The 24,652-nt window shown below is 44.1% G+C and overlaps 1 protein-coding gene across 2 annotated transcripts in view; it reads left to right on the top strand.

Moving 5' to 3' along the window:
• LOC143357393 (discoidin domain-containing receptor 2) overlaps nucleotides 1-24,652 on the top strand; it is a 246,603-nt gene that overhangs the window by 48,536 nt on the left and 173,415 nt on the right. Inside the window, exons 1-2 of one of the 2 annotated variants that reach the window (XM_076793855.1) lie at nucleotides 21,549-21,697; nucleotides 22,111-22,167. The gene's annotated coding sequence lies outside the window, so the exon portion shown is untranslated. Of the gene's footprint in view, nucleotides 1-21,548; nucleotides 21,698-22,110; nucleotides 22,168-24,652 lie in introns of those variants that run through there. The other variant, XM_076793854.1, reaches the window with a different exon arrangement.

Genomic DNA, 24,652 nt, shown 5'->3' with positions numbered 1-24,652 from the left:
AAACTCCACACTATTAATTTACAAACATATTTATTTCACAATTTTAACGAGTATGATTAAATTCCTTAGCTGAGACACCGAACCACCATACAATTTTAATTAATTTGTTAAAATCGCTGGCCGGTGATCATCGTTAGGAGGTGTTTTATAAACAAGGGAGTTCGACCAGAGTTTCCTTTCCTGGCTTTGTTGGCAGACAGCAAACAATTGTAGGCTTCGATGGTCCTCAAATTTTACTATTTTGCAAAAACATTTACGAGATGTAAGGATGCCTAATCTTTATTAGATGCATCGGGTTGGTCCGTGGCGAGAACCGGGGATGAAGATGTTATAAATGAAATTGTCAACGCTTTTGAAGGAAACACGTTCGTTAATACAAGTTCGAGCCAGTCGGTTCTTGAATATTCATCCCGCACGATGTTCCACAATGCGCCATTGTTGCATTTCAATAGAATGGTTCTCATTGTTCAAATGTAATGCTTGCACGAGCCGGCCACGAGGGGGTCGCTCATAAACACTGACAAGCGTGAGAACCACGAGGCCGGCTGCTTCGAGCTTTCCGTGGTGCACGCTGATTTTTGCACGCTGACAAGCCCACGGAGCACCGTCGAATTCCATCTCCTCGTCCGATTAATTATTCTCTTCGCATGCCGAGACCCGCGAACGCGTAAATCGGATCGTGCCGAAAACCGCTGCACCTAGATCCACGTTAGATTGCTGTAATTACTTGCGGCGTGGTTTTCAACGCGACGCTAGAACAAAGAAACCTCATTCTCCTGTGTGCTCGCCGGAGTCGAGAAAATTAACCAAACACTTTAGAAGACAACACGACGTTCTAATCGAACAAGCAATCTAAACATTTCAAAAAAAAAGGACTATAATTTATGGAGGCTCTTAAAAGACACTGATATTTCTAATATGCAATATGTTAATCCTAGCTTTATGTATGGTGAGTTCACCCTCAGACCTTCTTTGCAATAGAATTGATGTGATTTGGAATCATTCAATTTTTTGAACATTTCGTTCATTCTAAGAAAAGTGACATAAGTCAGAACAAGGAAATTTTACAGGAGAGCTATTTGATAATTACATTATTATTATAATTTTTAGTTATTTTTATACCGGGTTAACTGTCATGTACATTAGCTACAAAGAACACCACAATTTATATATTTATTCTTATAATTATTTTTAGAAATATATTTCGAGTTATGTCACTTCCGCCATCGAAGAGTTAATAAGAATTATCTCCTGGAGTAACAAACAATACACAGTACAGTGAATTCTCGATATATGTCAACAACACGGGTCTTGCTAGTGTCATGTATCGTCCAGGAGACCATGGCGCCCGAGGCCTCTCGCGGTAGTGGGTATAATTCCGCGACGTTTATCCTCCAAGCCTTGGCGACATATACAGAGAAATCACTGTATCAGTATCTATCGAATCTGAACGTACTTCCGCGCATGAATTTGATAACGCGAGATGGCGATCGCGATACGCTACTTCAGGTTTCTCAAGCAGGAAAAAGCGGTGTGTTAAGGTCGGCCTCGTTGGCCGACGCGTGATCAGCAAATTGCTATCCGGCTGGCTACCCAGTCGACCATAATAGATCCTCATCAAAGATCTCACAAATGTCAGCAAAAATGTCTGGGGGAGAAGTCCGATCGTACAAACCAGTTCAAGTTGTATCTCGATACCCGGGATCGTTTTATTCCTGCAAGCTGTCGAGACCCGTGGTTGTCCGGGAGGATCGGTTTCCCGGTCGACCGATCGAAATCGCCAGGGCGCTCTCGCGCTGTCGTTGCCGCTGCCGCCGCCGCGGATTCTGTGATATTAAATGTAATTGGCCTCCGTGTCAAGTACTACTTTCCTCCGTAAGTGGATGATAAATGATCGCGACACACTCGTGTTCGTGGTGTGTGTCAGATTTCTCGGGAAACGATTGCGTGAAAGTGGCTTAATCCACTTCGTCTCGGGCGGAGCGTGAGAAACTTGACGCTCGATGCCTCCTCGGTGTTCGGGTAAGACCGGCGAGAATGTTCGAGGGGGGGTGGGAGGGGTTAGGGGGAAAGGGGTTGGGTAAAATAAAGACTGAAGAAAAGAAACTGCTGCTTCCATTTTCGCGGAGAGGAGGAACGGCTCTCGCCGGCTCGTAATAAGCGATCGCACGCTTAGCGGTTTAAAGACTGGCGTGCGTGAAACCGGGGAGAGGGGCCGCGATTCGTGTCGAATTCACGGGGTCCGATTTCCTCCTTTAACACGCTTACAAGCGGAATTGCTTAATGACGATACTCGTCTCCTCCCGTTCACTTAGTTTAGTATGATGCCAATGGGGAAACCGCGACATAAGTGGATGGTGTCCTGTGTGCTTCCAAGCACTTCTACGGTTAAGTGCACCAAGGGATGCCGGAGGGTGCAATCACACCACCGCCGAGTGCGCGCTGCCAACGCGAGGGGGCTGCTGCGGCCAGACTGGTTGTCGTGTCGTTTTCGTGGGTCTCGTGTTATGCTTTTTCACCACCAGCACCAGAAAAATAAAACCTCCCGAATTTCCGACATAACGAATCGTAGTTCTGGAACGAGATTGCGCCGGTGCACGCGCGTTTTCGCGCATGCAACACTCATTAATATTCAGCCTCCCTTTAAAGGGGAACAGCTTTATGAAAATTTGATACTATGAATTGGGATCTTCGGAGAAGTTGAAGGGTTTTCCGGATAACGAGTAAAAGAAATTTTGAAAAAATGGTAATTGGTCGAGTGAAAATTTCATCGAACTTAGTCAACGCTGCGGTGAGCTGCCAATCAATGGTTAACGATATTAAAAATCGCAGTTTTTCTGCATCGTTCGCAAGGAAAGGAATACTCTTAACGATTTTAATTATTTTCAGTTGGTACACTGATAATCGTATCTTCTTATAATGCTTTCACTGTTTTGTGTCTCATTGTAATTACATTTTTATGCAGTTCCTCGTTCTATAAATTATTTTCTGAAGACCAAAATAACATGAGATCTTATTTCGCAGAGCAAACAGCGCCTCCCGTCAAAAATTAGGCAAATATCACAAATATTAGATAACGCCAACGTTACTTAGCATTCTAGCTCAATCTGCAACGATCGATGAATATGTATAACGGCAGTTACCAAAGTTCCAAGCTCATTATATTCTAGCGGAACTTCCGCAACCATTATCTCCGGCGAGTTACAAATACAATTCAAAAAGCGCCCCATTGTGTCCGACCGAGGGAAATTATAATACCGGGTAAGTGGTCCCACCGTATCGCCAAAAATCTGCTTTATCGCTCTCTTCGTTTCCGCGGGTCCTTTCACCGTAATTAACAGGGAAGCTTGTTACCGAGGTCCCATTGTTTAACTCCTTCCTAAATTAACCGAAAGAATCATATTAATCTCCCTCGGAGGTAACATAAAATTCGCGGCGCGCCGGTCGGGGGACGGAAATTTATTTCGCGAAAGTTTCGCGAGCAAGCTCGCCACGCAAAATTATAGCCCTCGAACGACACCGGCGGCAAAGAACGAGACGAGAGCACGATGGTGTTTTCGCTTGCTGCGGGGCCGGCAGCCGTTCGTGCAAAAACGGTCGTCGATGCTACTAGAAAACAGGATGGCACGTCTATCTTTAATTTCTCGCATACAATTTCTCAATGAGACACGCAATTATTTGTTGCGATGCAGAGAGAACGGTCCTGTTAGCAAAGAAAATACGCTGGCTTTTTGAGCTGGCAGAAGAAAAACAGAAATCCTGGAGGTGAAATGATAGCACACTCGAGCCTCGAGCATCGTTCAACGGTCTGTGAGTTGTCATGCAATCAACAGTTTTATAATTACAGTGGTGCAGTGTTTACGAAGTAGGACCTTTTTAAAATTCTATGTAAATTTTCTCGGACACCTTTAACATTAGGTTTGCGGAGCACTAAAAATGACTATTCGATATTACTTTGTAAAAGGAGCATGAATGTATCTATCAAAATATGTGTTGCCATTTTTTAAATAATATATACCCAAAGAAATCAATTGAAATAATTCCTCGTGAATGCATCTTTGCAATCTCAATATTCGTGAATTAAAAATATTAGAATCCGTCGTTTAAGTATTTGCAATAATATTCGGACACTCTAAAAAAGACAACTTTTTTAATAGTTGACGATACTTGTAGAGGACCATGCGGTTAGAGGCCGAAAAACCGCAATTTTCATCATAAACGTTTGTTGCTCATTGCAACGTTGGCCGATTTCGTTGAAATTTTCAGAATGTGTATAATTGACACGAATGACTGACGCGTTCTTCGTAAGTGACAATTAGAATGCCGACGAGTACAATTACGAACTCATTCCGAAATTCTGTGTGGGCTTCGAGCAATCGAGGATAGCGCTTACCCGTGCTATAATTTTGTCCAGGAGTATAGTATCCGTCCGGGGTAGTTACTTTTTGTTCCCGGCGTGCGCCCGTCTTTCCTTGCCTATTTTTTATCGCCGGTCCACGTGGCCAGGGCGGAGGCACGCATGCTGTCAGATCAAAAGGATGAAAATGCGGGGGAGCTGCGGCCGGGTCCGGCAGAAACAATGAAAGCAAATACGGGCAATGGAAAACTACCAACACAAAAGAACGAAAAAGCGGTTATTGCAAGTTACAAAGGACCAAGCCCGGAAAAGTACCGTGGATATCCAGTTTGCGCAAACACCAAGATGAATAAAAAACAACGCACATACTGATGGAGGACTGCAGCCGGGCAGAGAGAAAGGGAGAGGGAGAGAGGGGGGGAAGGGGCTGGAGAAAGAGGGAGAAAGGGAGAAAACAGACGGCTGCGCGGCAGCGATATTGACCAAAAACCGCCGACTGTGGACCCGATATATCGACGGTCACAGACGTAACCGTCATCCGCTCCGTTTTACCGACGTACAATGCGCGTCAAAAAATAGAAAAAAAAAAGAAAATAACGCGTCACCCCGATAGGCGGGTGGAAATCGATCGAGGCTAAAAATAACGGGGAAAAGCCCTGCGAACAGCGAAAGAAATTCGCCGGCTGATAATGGAGGGGAGACGGATCAGCGAGGTGCGGGCAATTACGCGCAATTTGGCCACGCGAAATACCTGCGAAACGCAAACTAATACCGGTGGAGCCGCGCGCGCGCCGCTTATCGCGTCAATTTGTACGTTGAATAAACCCGGCCCCGTACAAATTCCGCCCGTATAACTAGATGGCCGGTGTTTGAGCCACAAATAACGGAAGTCTATTTTCACGTATCGAGCCGCGACACTGCGAGCGCGAGCGAGAGTGGTCGGGCGCATGATCTCGCGGAGACGACGACTCTTCGCCGACGAGTCTGCGGTCTGATAAAGTAGGCCGCAACCGAATCGCAAGCTCGATGCCCACGGCGAACGGGGAAGACCCAGATGGCCGGATACGGAAGAGGCCGCAGATGCGAGATAGCAACGCGACATCGAGCAAGAGACAATATCCACGCGATACCGCACCGCCTCGCCTCGCCTCGCCAGGCTGTATCGAGACCTCGCGGTATTACCCGGCGTTCGATTGAATTTGCAAACACGCGGAATATTTATGCCGCGAACGGCCAACTAGCGAGACTGCATACCGCGCTGGCCTCCGGTTTACCGTGAAACCGACCGCGAAAAAGTTCTCGAACTTCGGAATAAGCTGCCGCGGCGGAAAGTTTAATTCTGTATTTTTCTGCTCGCAATTTTTGTAGTCCGAACATTTCGCTAGGTTTAATACACTGCAGGGACTCTGTCCATTACAGCAGCCTTGGAATAAATTGAACCACTTCTTTGACATTTTACTCCTTTTTCTACGTGGAATGACGCAAGATTTTAATCCACGGAAGTAAATATACGCCTCCATTTTGTTAAATGGTATACTTAATACGTTTCATTATAATCGCGAAAACGTCTTCCACGAATACAGTCCTTTCGTAACAATTTTTCCTCTGGCACTAGCATTTTTTAATTACTTCGTCGTTCCAGTTGCTCAAGTTGTACAGTGGGTGATCAAATTTATTGGGTCATTTGAAATAAATTTTCACCACACTGCATCAATTTTTAAGTGCATCATTATAAATCCAATAACGTTTCTAAATTTCTCAGTGCCTCGTACGGAGATTTGAAGAATGAAAATATCTTGAGATACGATAATCGAAAACTGTATAGTTAGACGGGTCGATGACTTTGTGTGTATGCTTTGAAAGAATATTGGAAACACGTGTGTCATTCCATTTAAAAAAGTACCGGTGCCCTCGAAGAATAAGCTTAACGCTGCAAAGATCCCCTAAATATATTACATTTTCTTGAACACTTTTCTCATGAAATCATTGATAGCAGAGATGTCTCCATTTAAATGACCCACTCTGTAATTAGTGGGTACACCACGCCCCATCTGAGCAACCAAGAGTTAAACATATGAACAAAGAACGATAGAAAATATATTTTCAGCGCAGCCGCTCTAATAAATTGAGCAGCCATTGTACAGTGGATTTCCTCGAGCCGTGATTAAAATCCGCCAATAATCAGAATCAGTGCGGCACGGTTTCAATGCGTGTTACGGAACACCGGTGACCCGGTTGAAGCAGCAAAGTGTTCCCCGCCACGAAATTAGTGTAGCTCGTTCCGTTCTATATCCTGTTCGTTAAGCAATTTCTCGTCTAACCGCGAGATGCGTGGTTAGATGAGCGGATATTCAATATTGGCAGGCATTTCCGCGGAAATGGTGCGCGAGTGTTCGCTTCAAAAGGGTTCCAGCCTATTTGCGTCAAAGATTGCCGGGCCGATCGGTGTTGCGCGGAAACAACGCTGCCTCTAAGAATTTTCCTTAATTACCGGTCGGGGGCGGAGGGGAGGCGGATGTCCCGACATTGATATTGAAATTTCATCGCCGCGGGAATTATGAAATTTTTCGGATTTTCCGATTGCCAGGCCTCGTTACATGTTTACCCGAACTGTACGGGGAGCGACCGATAATGCCGGAATGTGGAACGAAAATTTCTATTGATCCGTCGCATACCGTTTCCGCGACCTTCCATCGCGTGCTATAATTAAAGAGACCGGTGGACAATAATCAGCCGGCAACAAAATGCCCGTCACGTAACCCGACGTAATTTTAATTGCACGCAATTTATCAACATTCAATCCGAGGTAACGGCAAAGCCTTTGAGCGGTGATTGATATCTTAAATTAATTAGGAGATGAATTTCAATAGAATAAATCTGCAGGCGCGCGCGCGCGATGTCATTACGCTTTGTAATTGATATTAATATTAATCGCGTGCGTCGCGCGCGTTGGTCGTTGGTCGTGTGTTTGTCTCAAATGATTTTGTTTCTTTCTCTCTTGCTCTCTCTCTCTCTCTCTCGTTCATTCCTTTCCTTCCTTTTTCTCATTTGCTTCGATATTTAATAGGCGAAATTCGTTGCTCGAGAGACATCCACCGAAATGTCGTCCGTGGCGATTGACTATGACCGAGGAGGTACGAGGGAACGTACGTTTGAATTATTGCCAATATTTCCCGGGACGTAATGCACGGCGGAGCCTACGGACAACGTTAATCCTAACTGACAATTTTCGTTCTCCCTCTACGTGCACCAACACGTGTTCCCATCTCCATACTGGGCTTCCTTTAAACTTCGTTTCACTCGACATTCGTTCGACAAGCCAAAATTCACGGCGCGTTTCCCATTAGATCACGATAATCATCCATCAGGCTTTTTCACGACTCATGCTCCGCGTCAGTGTGTTCGTGTTCGAGAGAGCGAGAGGTAGAGAGAGAGAGAGAGAGAGACACGAAGGGAAACAGAGAAATTCTGTCTAATGTACGACCAGTCAAACTTTCTTTTACATTTTGTGATGGATGACACGCTGATATGAGATACCTATGCAACTTTATTATACGTACAATCGGCTCCGATTGCAAATGAAAAATGTACGATTTTTAGTCGATATTAAGCTAAGCTGTGTGAATTATACCGACGTTTTATTCAGAAAAAAAACTTGTCTACGATCGAGTTGCAGTAGCTGCTGAATTGTACGTCTTTTCATTGTACTTTCACAATTCAATAATTTAATCATTTTTCCCGTAATTATTATTTCGTATTGATTGGAAGAATATCCCCACAGCTTCGATAGCTATAATTTTTGTTGCTAATAATTCCAACGCACGTACAATTCAACATGTACACTTAAATGAAAGTATTTCAATTACTATTTCCAATAGATTCGAGTTCAAACGTATCCGGCTCTGATCGAAAATAACGGAGCGAAATAAATGATGTCGAACGGTTATTTCTCATTTTCATTTCGAATAAAACTTGCCCCGGGTAGACTCCATTTGAAATCTACGTCAGAAGTTCGCCCCGATATTACACGGCGAGCGGTTCCCGCGATCCATCCAGTAATACTGTCGTCTGCAACAATGACATCACTCGGGGAACGATCAGGCGAAAAACTAACATTGGTCTCATTGATCGGGGCGGAGGATAAAGCGTTCAAAGTGACAGAGCCATCGGAAACGTTTTCCCGGTTGGTTTCAGCCGACGACGATTCGTTTCTGTCGGACGAGCGTCGACGAGCGTCAGACATCAGACAGTCATTCATCGTCGCCAACGATCTCTCGCGTCCAGAGCTATTCATCGTCGCGACAATCGGCTCGTTACGCCCCCTCCCCCTCTACTTTTATCGGCATTACGACGATCATCGCGAGATTCCGCGGATAAAGACGGCCGTGCCCGGAATATAATTTACAATTTAATTAGCCGACGCGGCGCGGCGCGGCGCGGCGCGGCTAGGTGTCAAAAAATATTCCCGACGAACGAAGACATTCAGTCTCGGATGAGACGGTCGTGCGTCCGACTAACGAACGTCTCCCGACTTGTTAGACATTCATCCGGCGTCGGAACGGCCGCACGTTTCGTCTGTCGACGAAGCAACAATCCGTTCGTTAAGCTTTTTCCCGGTATTGCGGCAATCAAGTCGAGCCGGGACACTCGATACAGCCGGATGACGGCGAACAGTCATACGCCCGTGAACGCACCGATAAACCAATGGAAAGCGTCTTCGGGATTGCTTACTGCTTCCAAGAATGGACGGCCGCGTGCCATAACACCGATAGTTCCCACCCATGGAACGAGCATTCTTATACAGACCCGTAAACGTCCTTGCGTGCCCATACAAGTTATATCGATCTCCCTTCGCGCAATATCCGACACAGATAAATTTTTATCTAAACTTTTATGTACATCTGAAACTCTGTGGATTAATTCGTTATTATTTTTATTGAATATAGTATTAGTCCTTTTGTAACAACGTGTCGCTTTGTGTGCACTAAACCGATTTAAAACAACCAAGTAGGATCAATGTGAATTTTCAAAAACGCCCCAATCATACTTCTTTGTATGTACAATCAAACATACATATTGTAATGTTCTCATCACAAGAAGATGCGCGTTTTGGACTACGACGAGTAGTATTGAATTATGTGCATTTTGAACATTTCTCCGTGTTTAAAATGAGAAATTAAATTTTTTTAAATGTTTCCATGTGTAATTTAATTATTTATTTTGTTTGGGAAGCACTTTCTCGCTATTTCGTAAATCTTTGACATTTTCTAGGTGAGATTTGTTGTAGCTATTTATGAAGTTTCTGAATATTTTCTTTTGTGCGGTCCCTATCTACCGCACGAAAACAGGTTCGACTGTATAACATTTAGCAAATTTGATAGAATGCTTTGCAGAATACAAATAATTTTAAATTTGACATTAATCTTCGAAGGTTTGCTATCAGACATAAAAGATTGCTTGAATATCCGCAGCTTAATTTTAGGAATACAATAAAATATATGTTACACCGAAGTGTCTAGAAATTTCGAAAATGTTGAAATTTTGTATCAAGTAAATCATTTTAAATATTGGTCTGTGAACGTTTGGTTTCGAAATTTAAAGATTGCGCGGGTATCTGTGGTATCATAATTGCAATAGCTCTCACCCAAGCCTAAAACGACATTACGTTTGTTTCTTAAATCGCGAGAGAAATGACCGTGATATCTTTGTTACGTGTTCGATGTTCCCCACAAAGGACACATAACATCGAATCATCGTAAATTGCAACAACGAGGCCGATCCTCGAAACAATCGACGTCACGAGCGTATTAATTTCGAACGTCGAGTTAACCAGTTTACCCGGGTAACAGGTTAAAGGACAACAGGATTGCTCGACCGCGGCCGAATTAATCCACTATACTTCTTCCAACAAGTGTGGATTTCGGGTAGCAAGCAATCGTCGCCGGCGAACCGGTGGTAACAGTCACGGTCATAATACGATTTCGCCGGAGCGTCGTTCTCTCTTTTCCGTGCCGCGACTCGTGATTAGTTATCTGGCTGGAAGTTTCGACGTTGACTCGAACCAATTGTTTCCTTCCACAACTGCTCCTCCTAATTACTCGTCGACAGCGGAGCTTTCGTTCGGGTCCGGGACCCAACCCCTTTCTCCCGGAGACAGAGACGCGGACAGCGAAGAAGCAATCAAGGAAAGAACGAGGGGAAAAAGTAGGGACTGGCCAGCCACGGTGAATCGAACGCTAGGATTCGACGGATGAAGAGGAAAATGTGAAAGGAACGCGAGGACGAGCAACCAGGGGAGGAAACGACGGAGGAGGAAGACGAGTTCAGCTGCGTGCACAGTACGCTCCATTCATCGCGGCAGTTGCCTTTATACACAGCATAATTACATTGAATCACAACACGGTGTCCGGATGGATTAATGATGCTGGATGTATAGCCCGGTTCTACATTACGGCTCATAACTTCGCAACCCATTATCGTTACAGGTCTCGGTTACGCCGACGATCCCCGTGCAAATTTCATTCTTTCTCGAATATTCAAATATTCACAACATTTTTCTTGAAATATTTCGTGGAACCTTTCCATATTATTATTTCCCTTGCCCCTCGCAAGGAGAATGCTTTGGGCGATTTCATGGCAACCATGGCTTAACCATGGCTATTATTATGAAATGCAGAAATTGTCGAAAATATTTTGATTATTACTGCTACAGTAACACGTAACTGTGTTCCAATTATATCGTGTGTATTGTCATTTGAATCAGAAAAATGCCACGAATAAGTTGGTGAAAGTTCCAGAAAAAAATAGTGAAAAATAAAGAAGTTTTGTTTTTGTTCACACCGATATATCCGGCCCCTCGTTATGCCCTCCAGTGGACTAAGATCTAAATTACTGTATTTAGTTTTTGCTGTATTTACACTCCCAGCCAAAAGATTCTGAGCTCGTAATCTCGCCGTCTGATTTGTTACAAACACAAAACTATACATTGTCACTGACAAATTAAAGTTGGCACACGGTTGTTACCTCCTTGACTGGGAGTGTATTACTCGGTGTTGTACATTACACAAAATTCGCGAATTGCAGGATCTTCCGTTAACGCGAGAGAATGATTTAGTAAACGGGGAAGCCGAAAATCTTATGAACTAGCACTATCAAGATCCCCCTGTTATATGTAGCTTGAAAAGTAGCAAAGATAACTTACGTACATAAGGGAAAGTTATTCGGAGCGTTCCGGGGGATGGATAGTATTCATTAAACCCGCGATGAGAAATGTCTGCCCAAGTCATTTTTCATTTCTGCAACTTCTCGAAACAGGGAGGGAAGTTTTAACAAACTTCGCGGTCCGTAGAATCTTTCATTTCCAAAGGAGCATCAATTCAATTGTATGTATCTCGTTGAAGCCCGGTCCTTATAAATTGTTCGATCCGGCTCGCAACGGTTCCGAAGCGCGCGTTTCATCGATCTCCTCGCGGGCTATTTACTCTGGTAACACTTTAAGCCGTGCCCTAACGGCCGGGTATAATGGTTTTAAGTAAGTAGCCGAAGAGAGAAACAAGTTGAACGACGTGAAAGAGGTAAGAATCGAATCGGGGAAGCCCGTGTTGAAAGAACAGGAAGCGTGGAACGGCGAGGAGAAATGAAGAACTCCGAGAGTGAGTACACGTCGGTGTCAAAGTGGTTGAAGGCTGGCAGGGGCTCTTTTGTTGCGCCGCCCAAGACGCTTGGCATTATTAAAATTGGTCCCGCGGAAACACTTAACCGCTTGGCGGGCGGCGGCCGAGCCTCGAGGCGTCTGAATTACGAGCGAATATACATTTCCAAACGGGCCAAGCCGACGACACTTATTTCCCATTCAACCGGGGCTTTCGCTGGAACTTTGTATCGTTAAGCAAAATCGATGCTAGCCGGCCGGCTTTATACGCTCGAGTGATTTACTACGCGCGGCGATCTTTCTTGCCACTTTGAGGAATTTCTGTGGTTGGTTTATCCCCTTGTTTGGAACCCGTTCTTTTGAATGAACGGTTGTTTAGTCGACTCGCTAACGAGGGGTCGCTTCACTCTTTGTCAACCGTTTGAAGCGTTCTTGGAACTTCGATTTCTGTCTAGTATCTAGATATGATCAATGGTCAGACACACTATCATTTTTATGAAGCTCGAGGAGAATATTCGAGTAAAATTGTAGATATCGTTGTTTAAAGGATTGTTTGCCTGTATACGTGAAAAATAGTATAGCATATACACTAGAAAAATACACTATTGAAAATACACTATTTAACTGTTCATCGATAGAAATGACGATGGGGTTGCTAAAACACTCACTACGCGCGACGATCTTTCTCGTCACTTTGAGGAATTTCTGTGGTTGGTATGTTCTCTTGAATTAACGGTTTTTTAGTCAACTCGTTAACGAGGGGTCACTTCACTTGTTTGCCAATCGTTTGAAACGCTCTTGGAGCTTCGCTTTCGGTTCAGTAGATTTAAACAGTAATAGTCAGACACTGAACGTAAAGCGATGTAGTAGACTCAGGCTGTAAAAGTGATATTTAATTTTTATAATGCTTTGGTTGATTGAACAAGTGTTTTTTATCGGCCATCGCGCATAATGACCCTCATAACAACCCTCGAAGTTATGGGGTGGAAAATACAACTCCTGGAGGAAAAGTTCGAGCCAATTCGTGCATGTGATTGTTCGTAGAATTGTTTAGGCGTATATCAAGCATAAAAATAGTGTTGTAAACCAGGTTTTCGTTGGTTTAAGAAATTCCATGGAGTCAACGGAATATTTTTCGCTAATATTTTCCAAAAAAATAAACAGATTAACGTTCGCCATTAGGGTCCATGGCAAGTAATATATTTTACACTGTCTTTACTTGCAAAATATTTTAATAATGTGATATTTCGTAAGAATTCCAAAGGCCTTGTGCTTTTGATAGAAACGTTTCTGTCTGAAATGGCGGTTACCAAAATATATTTTCGCAAATGAGAAAGCAGAGCAAAGGCGGACACTTAATGACTTCATTCGACGAGTGTTTAACGATCTCGTTCCCTATTTCCTTCGACACACGCACACGGGCGCGTACATGCGCAAGATACATAGAATTTACAACATACAGAAGAATAATTATTCGGCAGGTCGTTTCTCTCGATATTTCAAGTTGTCGGGGGGAACGACATGAAAAGAAGATTGTAAATCTCGACGTCGGAAATTTTGAATCGAGCCCCGGGATTCATTGCTGCGAGTTAACCGTTATTTCGGAATTCCTCTCTGTTCTCCGTTCCCTTTTGCTCGTCTACAGTTAACGAGGAGACTGACGCAGCAGGTAATTAGTAGGTGCACTTCTTGGAGGAAAGCAGACGTGTAATGCGAAACTCCAAAACAACAACGCCGGGCTTGTGTACAGTAGTTACCCGAGCGCCGCGCCGTTCTCAGAGGATTTTAAAAACTGGCTGATTTAGTCGGGGGAAACAGTGAAATAATTAGCAACCAAATAATTGCTTTGCCGTTAACACCTGCAACGACATCCCCATAGGCATTAAACTAATTATTCGTAATTTATTCAATATTTTCAACTTAATTGCAGCTTTTGTAACTGCCTCCGCCGGATAATTCGCTATGTTACGTTGACGGGTTAATAACTTCATAATTAATACGGGAATCCTTTACTCGCTTCCTAAGGACATATATTTCTACGGGAACGTTTCCTTTCTTGCACAATTTTGCCATTTTTATTGCTATACGTATTTCTAAACTATTATTTCACCAATTCATTGTATAAAACAGTTTACATAGGCTTCTGAAAATTATTTATTCTGCTGTTCCTTCGAGAAATTAAAAAACGTGTTTCTTGTTTAGGAATTTGATTCGTTTAGCCAGAACATGAAAAGATTGTTATGTTTTGAGACCAGCACATTTCATGTCACGGATTATTAAAACATTGAATTCTCAATTACTCGAAATCCCCGTTTCTTTTAATTTGCGAATGGAGTGTCACATTACGTCGTTAATTGCGAGTGTCATGGGATAAACGTTTCGACCCGCGATCCGCTTTGACAAATAAATGTTACGATCGACGTTCAACGCGAAGGTTAAGAGTAGTAAAATTGAAATTCGCACAGCGGCCGGAGTATTAGCGGCGCGTATGAGCAATTCAATCGCATCTGCCGGCGATTTTGCATTTAATATTGCGCCCATTGTTTGTACGCGGTGGGATTAATTTTGCGCCGCGGTTTATTGGTAACGCTGACAATATTGCTGGCTAATTTACTTATTGAAGGGTACCCAGACCTTCACCTATACTCGATAAACATTATTATTCAATCGTAGATTATATCTACATAGGGGATTGTAATTGTTCTATCGATAATATGAGCGATATTGCCTTTTCATCTGGCACTCGAGAGACGATTAGCTTGTTTTCGAATTGTGGGCGGTACTTCGCACAGTTTCTTCTCTCCTGATGGAGTTTTCAAATTTTAAATACACAATAATTCAATACTTACTACTAAAAATGTTGTTAATCATATTAACACTAGATTTACGGGACCCGTCAAAATGACGGGATCTAATGTTTTTAATTTAATATTATTAAGATTCTAAGGATGCATACATAAGAAATTATTTAGCAAATTTATTTCTTTGGGTATATATTATTTTAAAAATATTGCTAAAAATGTGGCTTGTTATTTTTATGAAGTAATGCAAAGTAGTCGCTTTTAGTGCTCCGTAAACCTAGTGTTAAGAAAGAAAATAACTTTCTATTTCACTACAGTATGTTGCAATTCAGGTAAATGATTTTTATTTTGCACAGAGATCCGCAGTCTGTGCATCACTGAGAATTACGTGTGTCTCGTAATAAAATAAAAATACTGTTCGGGTGAAATCATAATTTTAAATTATTTCACTAGAGATAAGGAGAACCTAATTGTTTCAATTTGAATTCCACGTTGACAAATATAATATAAAAATCAATTTCAAAAAGACAGCACAGTTCTCCCACCGATGATTACAATATTAGCCAACGAGACTAAGCCAATATTCCGAAATAGAAACATTAGGACACGAAATTTGACGGAAAAATAATCCAGAGAAGAAGAACCGAGAGAATTCATTCGAGCATACAGCTTCTAACGTTATTACCAGCCATCACTGCGCGACCTGCCTGAAGTTCCAGCATTTTGCAGTTCTGGATCTCATCGGGGACACGATAACGATGCTGCAATTTACATTCAAAGGAAACGATACCTCTCGCATCGATCCAGCGCAGCGTGCTGGCTGCCGAGCGAAAAAAGCTCACGCATGGAAATGCATTTGCACATAATCGCGCTCGCGCTCGCGCTCGCGCATCACTTTTTCCCCGTTCGTCTTTCTTTTCTTTTCTCTTTTTGTCGTTGCACACTGCCGGTTTTAATGACATATTATTAGCGGCGGGAACCGGGCCTCTCGTTCATCTTCTCGTCGCATGGCGTCCCGTAACAGCCATGGGGGCGACGGTGTGTACCCTTTGGCAAAGGCCGACTTTACTGGCGCTTTTAATGCCAGGTCCGTGGCGCATTACTCACCGCAATGTAAAGTAGGCGAACATGTGTAGAACTCGTGGTCCCGGAGCTGTACCTGGCCGCGAGTCGGTACACAGGTAAGTACCTGTGGGCAGCATCGAGTGTATATCGCATATATCACGGGTTTAAGTACCGAGAGCGTGGCCCTTTCAACCTCTCGCAGCCTCTCCGGTGAGCCCTTGAGCCGGTCAGTCCACCAAACGAAGACAAAGAGCCCTTCCTCGGGGAGAGGAGAGAAAGAGAGAGGGGATGGCACACTGCGAGAAAGGGCCCGATGGAAATCGTGACCGATGAAATATGCAACGTTCGCCCCCATGTATTTCTGTCAAAATATTTCTGTAAATCTTCGCGATTCGTGATTCCCATGACCCCACGCGGGACCACAAGAACGGAAGGACAGCTACGACTCTCGGCTGCCAGAAGATTCAGGATACACCTGGGAGTCGCGGCCCGTATACTTTCGCCCTGGCCGCCAAGAGAAACTTTTCCTTCCAGCGTGTATATACTTCGTAAACGAGCGTCTTTTTATTTACATGAAGACAAAGCGCGGCTTCCGGGGAGACCCAGATTTCGTGGAAATGGTAATCCCCGCGTCGCGCGTTTCCGCTTCGGATTTCCAAGGGATGCGAATGCTGATGAGATCCTGCGGCTCCGTATATAACCCTCGCTGATGATACCGCATAGTTTTTTTTTTTTTTTTATACAAAATGCACTTTCGGACGGATACTGCAGGCAGCCAGCCAGATATGGATGCCATTTTTTCGAATGTCGCTCTTGCGAATCTATCGCTGCAGATATACACCGACTCCCATAACTGATCAATCACAATTTAAATGGACTTCAGTTTTTCCGTGAAACTGGAAGTAGGAAGGAAACGTGTAATGAACATTTCGGAAAAGTTGCGTGTGGTTATAATTGCCTGTATTGTAAATGGCAAGAACAGAAAATTGAGAGAAGAGATCGTTTGTAAAATTTGTAATATTGCAAGTGAGGATTGTTGTGCAAAATAAAAATTGTCTGAATTGATTGAAAGAGTTTCGTAAGAGATACAGAGGCTAGACATTTATTTCTCTTCTTAATCATTTGAATAGTTTGGAAATAGCAGTATTCTTAAATGCCTCTCGAATATTTTCACGAAGTTTACTCATAAGCAAAGCACAGTGTCATTTATGCGACGATATTCATTCGGGACAGCTTTAATGAACTCGTTGGGAGACAAAACGAATTTTTCTGCGACTCTAGTAATAAACTATCCAACGATACGACGGCCATGAACGTCCGCGACCCGGCGATAACAAACGCGTTTATTGTAAAAGTAGTTTTGTACTTGGTTCCAAAGGTATAATTCTCACGGTTGGCAAGAGATCCTGGACAGCCCCGGGTATCGGTGTCCGGAAATTAAATCCCATATGTATCTTTCTGAACTTTTTACGAGGAAATAATTTTTGCTTGTGGCAAAAATGCGCTCGCATAAATAACAGAGTGACGGTCGGATGGAGGAAATACGCGGCAATAATGTTGACATCGTCTTCTTATGGAGAGCGGCGTTGCACTTTGCATGCATTAAAATCGCCCGATTATTATCTCCTGGAACGTTTTCTTTTATTCGAGAAAGATAAAGTGTCGGTATCCTGCGTTTACGATCTGTCCTACCAACGACTATATCATTGCTTCCTGCGTTCAATATTTTTAGCTTAGCACTTTAACGCAGGACATTTCTGAGCGTATTTCAATAGCACTTTTTACTTTATTTCCGTGGGCTATGCTCAGGAGGTTAATCAGATTAAACAGATTGGTAATGTGGCTGCCAATACAGTAACATCAAAAAAATTGAAAAAGCTCTTTTAACTTTCTTGTATTATGTGGGTTGTAAATCCTAAAGAAATTTGGTACATTGAATGTATTAGTGCAAACATTTATTTTCAAAGTTGTGAAAATACAGAGCTAAAATTTTATCTTCTTTGTATAAATCTTGATTGTTCGTCTTAAAATCGTTTCTAAGGATTTGGATATTTTTTTTCGAGACACAGCTTCATAATCTTGTTCTTTCAAATTGTAAGACTTAATATTTGGTCGATCTTATGCAACACAGGTTTTTTAACATATGCATATAAAAATTGAAAAGTCATTCTATATTTTTTTATCTTCCACCACAATTGTTCTATTAGGTATATAAATTAATTCGTGGTTATATGTTTGAGATGAAAAATTGATTAATTCCTACAAAGGAATCTGTATGATCTAGCGTAGTGCGATCTAGTAAATTAGTGTGGAGAAATAATCAAACATTAACAATGCATTATATAACAACATTGAACGTCCACATTGCGAAAGGAGCATTTAGGCCAACCTACTACATTTTTGCACTAGTTCTGTGTCTGATAGGGGTGTGCGAGAACCCTAAATATCAGGTCGGGTCGGGAACACGAAATTTTCGGGTTCGGGACGGATACCCGTAAATTTCGAGATTCTCGAAAGTATCGGGATTCCCGAAAAAGTCGGGATTCTCGAAATAATCGGGATTTCCTGAAGAATCGTGAATTATTTTCAAGTGTGTCATATGTTATATTCTCGAAATTTTCGGGAAACCCGATTTTTTCGGGAATCTCGAAATTTTCGGGAACCCGACCCGCCCCGAGCATTGGGTTCCCGATATTTCGGGTTCTCGCACAGCCCTAGCGTTTGAGAATCGACCCAGAAAACTTGTATCATAAGATCCGCAGTCTAATAACAATGACTTGAGCTCGAGATCCCAGGTGGAAAACAAATGCGAGAATCTCCTTAGAATCGAGCCGGTTGGTTGTCGTCCCGCCTACAACACTCGAAACGAGCAGGAGCTAGGAACGGAGCAATCGATCACGTCACAGGTTCCCCGTTCAAAAGCTCTTCGGAGCATTTCTGTCGCAACGGCCCCTCGGCTCGAGAGGCGTTTACAAACACCCCCATAAGGTATCGCGCAGCGTTGAACAAAAACCACGAAAGGACCACGGTCGGCTGGGTTGGCGGCGGCAAGGGGTTCACTTACGAGGAGAAAAAGAAAGATATGAATAAATGAATCGGCGGTCCCCGTTATGAGCCTGGGCTAAGCCACGGGACAGCGGGAGGGTGGCGCGAAAAAGACGAAGGGGTGTATGGGACACGAAGAGAGGGCGAGAGACGGGGGCAGGGGGAGATGAGGAAGAGGGAGTACGGCAACGGGCGAATAAAAGCTAGCGTCGAGCAGATGGCTGGTGCGCAGCCATTAGCTAATGGATCCCTAACACCAGTACACCGGAGAGTCATCCGCTAGGAAGTACAAACCGGTAGGTGGACCCGTCTATAGGTGACGGTGTACCCGTTGCACCCTTTCTCGCTCGGGGAACCCGTCAGCCAACGAAATCGCGCGACGGCAATCGCGCTAAATCACAAACGGACCGACGAATGACGCGCTTTTCCGTCCGCAGCATCCGCCTTCCGGCGTGTTTCTCCGTTCGATCGACCGTGCACGCATTTCCACCTGCACAGAGACACCCTACACGCAGTTCCATCCGTCCCCTGTACCCGGCCGAACTACGAAAATTACGGGGACAGCTGCGCATGCGATCCCCGGGATGATTTCCAGTCACTTAACGTGTCATCCCACACGCACCTGCGCTCCCATGCCGCGGCAACCCAGGCCTTTTTACTCGATACAAGATGGATCCCCTTCGCCCCCCCCCCCCCCTCCTCGTCATGCTACACCTCCAGCCTGGTTATCATTATGCGGGACACGCCGCGATTAAGTAGAACGCTCGCGCACAGATCGAGCAGTATCAAACACCGGGAATGACGTGCATGGGCGTAATTGGGGTCGTTATTGGGAATTACTTGCTACCTTGTTTTCTCGTTGAAGCGTGCATCTCGCGGCGATAGCTTCGTTTTGTAGGGTGCATGTCGTCAACCGAACGAGCCTCCGCTTTTTCTTACTGCCCTGCTCGTTTTGTTCGGTTTGCTGGAGAGGTGAGAGAAATCGGTATCAGGCGACGGAGACGATGTTATGCACAGATACAACTCGCAATTTCGTGAAAATGCGGGTACGGAAGAACGTAACGCAATCATCCTGAATCAGATCGATCGAAGAAATTAATTTCTCAACCGATCCCCCAATAATTTAAGGTGATCGCGTTGCCATTAACCTCGAACACGATGCTGTTGAAAATAATATCCCAACAGATAAAACAGGAGAACCCTTTAAACCTTATGTCAATAGACGGCTAGCTGGGCATGTACTTTCAATTTTTCTCTAAACTTTTTTGTACATTTTAGTTATTACGACAATATTGTTGAACGTCGCAGAAAATTTGGTATCATATTGAAAAAGGAGAACTCTCCTATTCTTCGAAATGGTCTCGCTTACTCGGTGGAAGAATCGCTACCAAACGGAACAAGACTGACGCGCCCCTATATTCAGCAAACAATATCGCGAGACAACGCGATACCACCGGTTGTAATAACGCAGGTCTCGCGGAACGAGAACAAGCTCCGTGCGCCGGAGGTTCATAAAGCACGGGCGAACAAGTTTTCGGAAACGAGATCGACGCCAGTCAAAGAGTTTATCGCATTCGCGGAAGTTACCGCGGAACGTGCACACGCAGGAACGATGTAACGCGTTCCTCGCGGACCGCGTGGTATCGATTGCGCGCAGAATCCACTTAGACCTCTGCCGGCTAATTTTCCCGTAAAAAGAGAGCGAGAGGAACCAAAAAAGAAAAAAAAAATGAAAAAAGGAGGAATAGGATATACCCCGGGCGGGTGAAATTATTAATTCGGCGAGAGTTACGATGTCGAACGATTTAACCGTCCGAGGAAGATAGGGCGCGACGGGGGTGTGGGTGGGGGGATACGCCGGAGAGAGACAGGGGTTGGTATAAATGGTCGAACTTTTTAAAGCGTGCACGGTCGCCTCTCATTTTTTTTCGTTTCTCTGTTCCTGTATCCCTCTCTCCCTCTCTCTCTCTCTCTCTCTCTCTCTCTCTCTCTCTCTCTCTCTTTCTCTCCCTCTCTCCCCCCTCTCTTCCTGTTTCCTCGAATCGACGTTGCACGCTTCCGTCAGGAGCGGACGCACGGCGGAAAACGCGAGGACGTCGAAGGGTGCGCCGGCGATTTCGGGCTCCACCCCCAATTACCTAAAATACACTGGCGTCGCGGCGTCCCCGGATATCTATAATTAACGCGGTGATCGCACGGTGCGCTCGGTGACGCGTGAATTCGGTATCACTTTCCAATTTACGGCTGTTATGCCGGCGAAGAACGAAGGCAGTCGTTACCCGGCGATGATACGACCGCGTCACGGTTCGCCGGCCACACGCTAATTGAACATTTCGAATTAAAATCCGCGACAGTTGGCGATTCTCGTCATTATTAACTAAGGCCGCTCCACCGCTTTTCTCTCCCTCTCTCTCTCTCTCTCTCTCCTTCTCTCTCTCTCTCTCTCTCTCTCTCTCTCGCACCGCTTTTCATCGCCCCGTTCGTCCTTCCCTCCTCTCTCCGTGCTTCTTCACGCGCTCGGTTCTAGCCACGCGCGAACTCAGTTAATTTTCGTTAATAACAGCTATCCCATGACTCACCGCGTTAATTATTTTCTACGTTGCTTTGTAATTAGACGCGCGAGCGCCACGCTTGATTAGACGCTCATCAAGTCTCCCGCTATTGCCGTAGTTTTACCGTGTTTAGCGTATCCCGAGCAATTATTTCAATTTTCTTGTTATCGTTCGTTGCTGCGTCGTCGCAAGGAAACGCGTTTGATTGTGTCGGGCGAGGTGGCAGGTGAACATTGTTAGGGAGGATTAAGATGGGAATCTCAGGGGCTTCCTTGAGCGTGGAATTTTGTTTTATGGGTTGGTTGTTGTTCATGGACTGCAGATCTTTGGGAAGAAAAATTGCCTGTTGTGAGAAACCGAAGTTCAACGTCTTTTATTTAAATCGTTCTAAAGAGTCAAAAATAATCGAGCCTACTCTTACATTCTTGTAATGTCTCTTCAGTTTTGTATCTGACTTATTCATTTTCTTTATAAATGCATAGAATTCGCAGTCTCGTTATTAATATATCTCGTTATGTATATAAAATGGGATTTAATGGAGGAAGGTTCCGGAAATTGTTCTGTATAATATTTTTAGAAATAATTCTTAAAAGTTTTTCGTAGAAATTACTAACGATGCGTTATTATTTTCTGTTTCAGGTATTCAGTGTCCTAACGGAGATTCACATTCTTCACGAAAATTATCGGCTGTAAACGGTAAGTTTTAAACTGCTGTGGATCCCGTCGTTTCTTCAATAAAATTCCTTTCCTTTGAAGGAAAAATGATTTGTGAAAAATGGCAGAGAACAACATATAAATTAATGCATTTTGTCAATAAACGCCCGACTCTGATTTAACTCATATTAAATTTATCATGCAATTCTGAATTTAATTAAAGAATGTATTAAATTAGGTCTGGATTTGCGATTAAAAAGTTGATTAAACTATAATAATCGCACATTAAATGAAAGAATTCGTGAAATAACAATCACAGTAAAAGGCTTTCCATGTTCTCTACTGTTTCATCACTTCAGCTCAATCTCTAGATTTATGTCCTACTTACTTAAATGTGCTAATTACTTAATTAATAATTTTTTCAAGGATTAACCAAGAGTGAAACCTCTTGCAAGTAATTCAAGCGTCCTTGACGCTGTACATGTGTCAAGATTCGAGCGATGCAACCTCCCTAAAGTCACTAATTACGGGAAACAATAGAACTTTTTTCGCCTCGATTTTCTCGGTAACGCTTGCGAGAAAAGCGCTGACTGGCAAGTTGGCGAGCATCTTGTACAATATTTCTGGGATAACCTAATCTATACCGTGGCTGGAGCCGGTGGAACACAGCGGGAAGTTGGGGAAAGCGGAGAAACAAAGAAGCCCCGGGTTTTTTAACGAACCGTAATCATACTAAATGCCGTCGGCAAGTTGTAAACAACGTCGACGCAGCGGAACGGTGAATTCCTGTTGCCCGGGAAGTTAAGACGGAAGCACGGCCTGTTACGTCGCGTTACGAAAGGGATGAAACGGTCGGATAAGGAGGCCTGTAGGGGGTGGGGGGTGGAGAAGGGTTAACGTTGCCCTGGGTTAGGTATAGTTGCACGTCTACGAGGCCGTCTTAACGTTTTCAAGCACCGCCGCTAAATATTCATCGCGTCGAAAACGTAAGCGTCGAAATGTTCGCGCGCCGCGCTTCGGCCCGTCGTCCTCGAGAAACCGCCCTAATCCGCGTCGCGCGTTTTCGCGAGCGGTAGAATTAAAATCGCACCGCGATTTTGGCCCGGGAAGGCGTGCCGTCACGCGCCACGGATTTCATCTCCAGACGGGTCCAAGTTTCACTCTCCGCGGCTTCGGAGTCTCGACGGGAAAGAGACGCGCGTAAACTCGTTGAAAAGTTTCACCCTCTTTTCTCCTCTTTTTTCTCCCGCCCCGCCGGTCCTCCCCAGCTTCCCTCGCCCACCTGCGACGAGAATACAAAATTTCAATTCGCTCGTGCGTTCCTGAAGACTGAATTAGACGGATCCGTTTCATTCTTGCGCGGATAAATCTGCAACCGTCCGGGAAAATTCGCCGCTCCTTCGTTCAGAAGCTCCCAACTTCGAGCGAGACGCGACAGATGCAACGCGGCAGGAATGTTTCTGACTGTCGAAACAGATTTTTCCATTATTCGTTGACGCCACGTTTTATTTCGCGAGACCAATTTTCTTACTCCGCGGCAAGAAAGACTGCTCTTCAGGATTCTCAACCTGTCCGTGAAACAAACGTCTCTGCAACACTCGACGCTTTCACGTAATCTCTTGCAGTCACTTAGAAATTAGTTCTTTCTTGATCAAAATGTTTGTGTTTTATACATTCCCGAAACCATCATGTTCACAGAACAGTTAAAGCGATTCAATCGTTCGATCGTTTCGGTTTCTATATTCTTGAAGACAATGGAACATGTTTTTTTTTCCAGCATGACAGTGCGAGTATAATATGCATTCACGATTTTGCAAAGAATGGCATGGATCGATCAGCCATAATAATAGACTGTAGTTTCCTCGATCAACAGATTGCAGGTCTCCGCGTCTAGTACTCGAAGTAAGACGTCATGCGTCATTCGCAACGAGGCTCCAATCTCCAAGAGATTGCGAAATCTATTCCGATTGAAAGGTCTGAAGAAAGAAAATTACAGAGTCTAGAGAATAGCTTGCACGTCAGTTTCCTTGTTCGTTAAAAATTTGCGACCGGCTCGTGTCAGTGAACCCAAACCGCTCGTACACAAAGTGCTATCTTTAAATCGAGCGAATTCTTTATGCACGTTGACTCGAATCCGGAAGCTCTACATTTGTAATTATTGTGTTGAATAAATCACGTGTTCATTGCATCAGAAAATAGATGTTTAAACGGCGAGTCCCGAAAATTCTAAATGAGATGGCTTGCAAGATACGCGCGGTATCGCAATTGTTCGCGCAGAACGATTTGTTCTGCGAACGACTAATTCGCCCGATCACGTTGTCTGCCGTTAATAGAATCGCGAATGGCTCGGGGGATATCGGAATTTATCAGACAATGGGCGAGATTTGCTTTTAAAGTTTGAAATTACGGGTAGCATGCCGCATTGACGTAACCCTTGAATAAGTTACTTCGCAATTCCGCGCACCATTGGCTGCTCCTACGCCATTGTTTGTATTCATCCACGGTATGCACACTCCTTGTCAGCCCC

This window comes from Halictus rubicundus, chromosome 9 (assembly GCF_050948215.1).
Source record: "Halictus rubicundus isolate RS-2024b chromosome 9, iyHalRubi1_principal, whole genome shotgun sequence".
Taxonomy (NCBI): Eukaryota; Metazoa; Arthropoda; class Insecta; order Hymenoptera; family Halictidae; genus Halictus; species Halictus rubicundus.
This window is presented reverse-complemented; position numbering and strand designations above follow the sequence as displayed.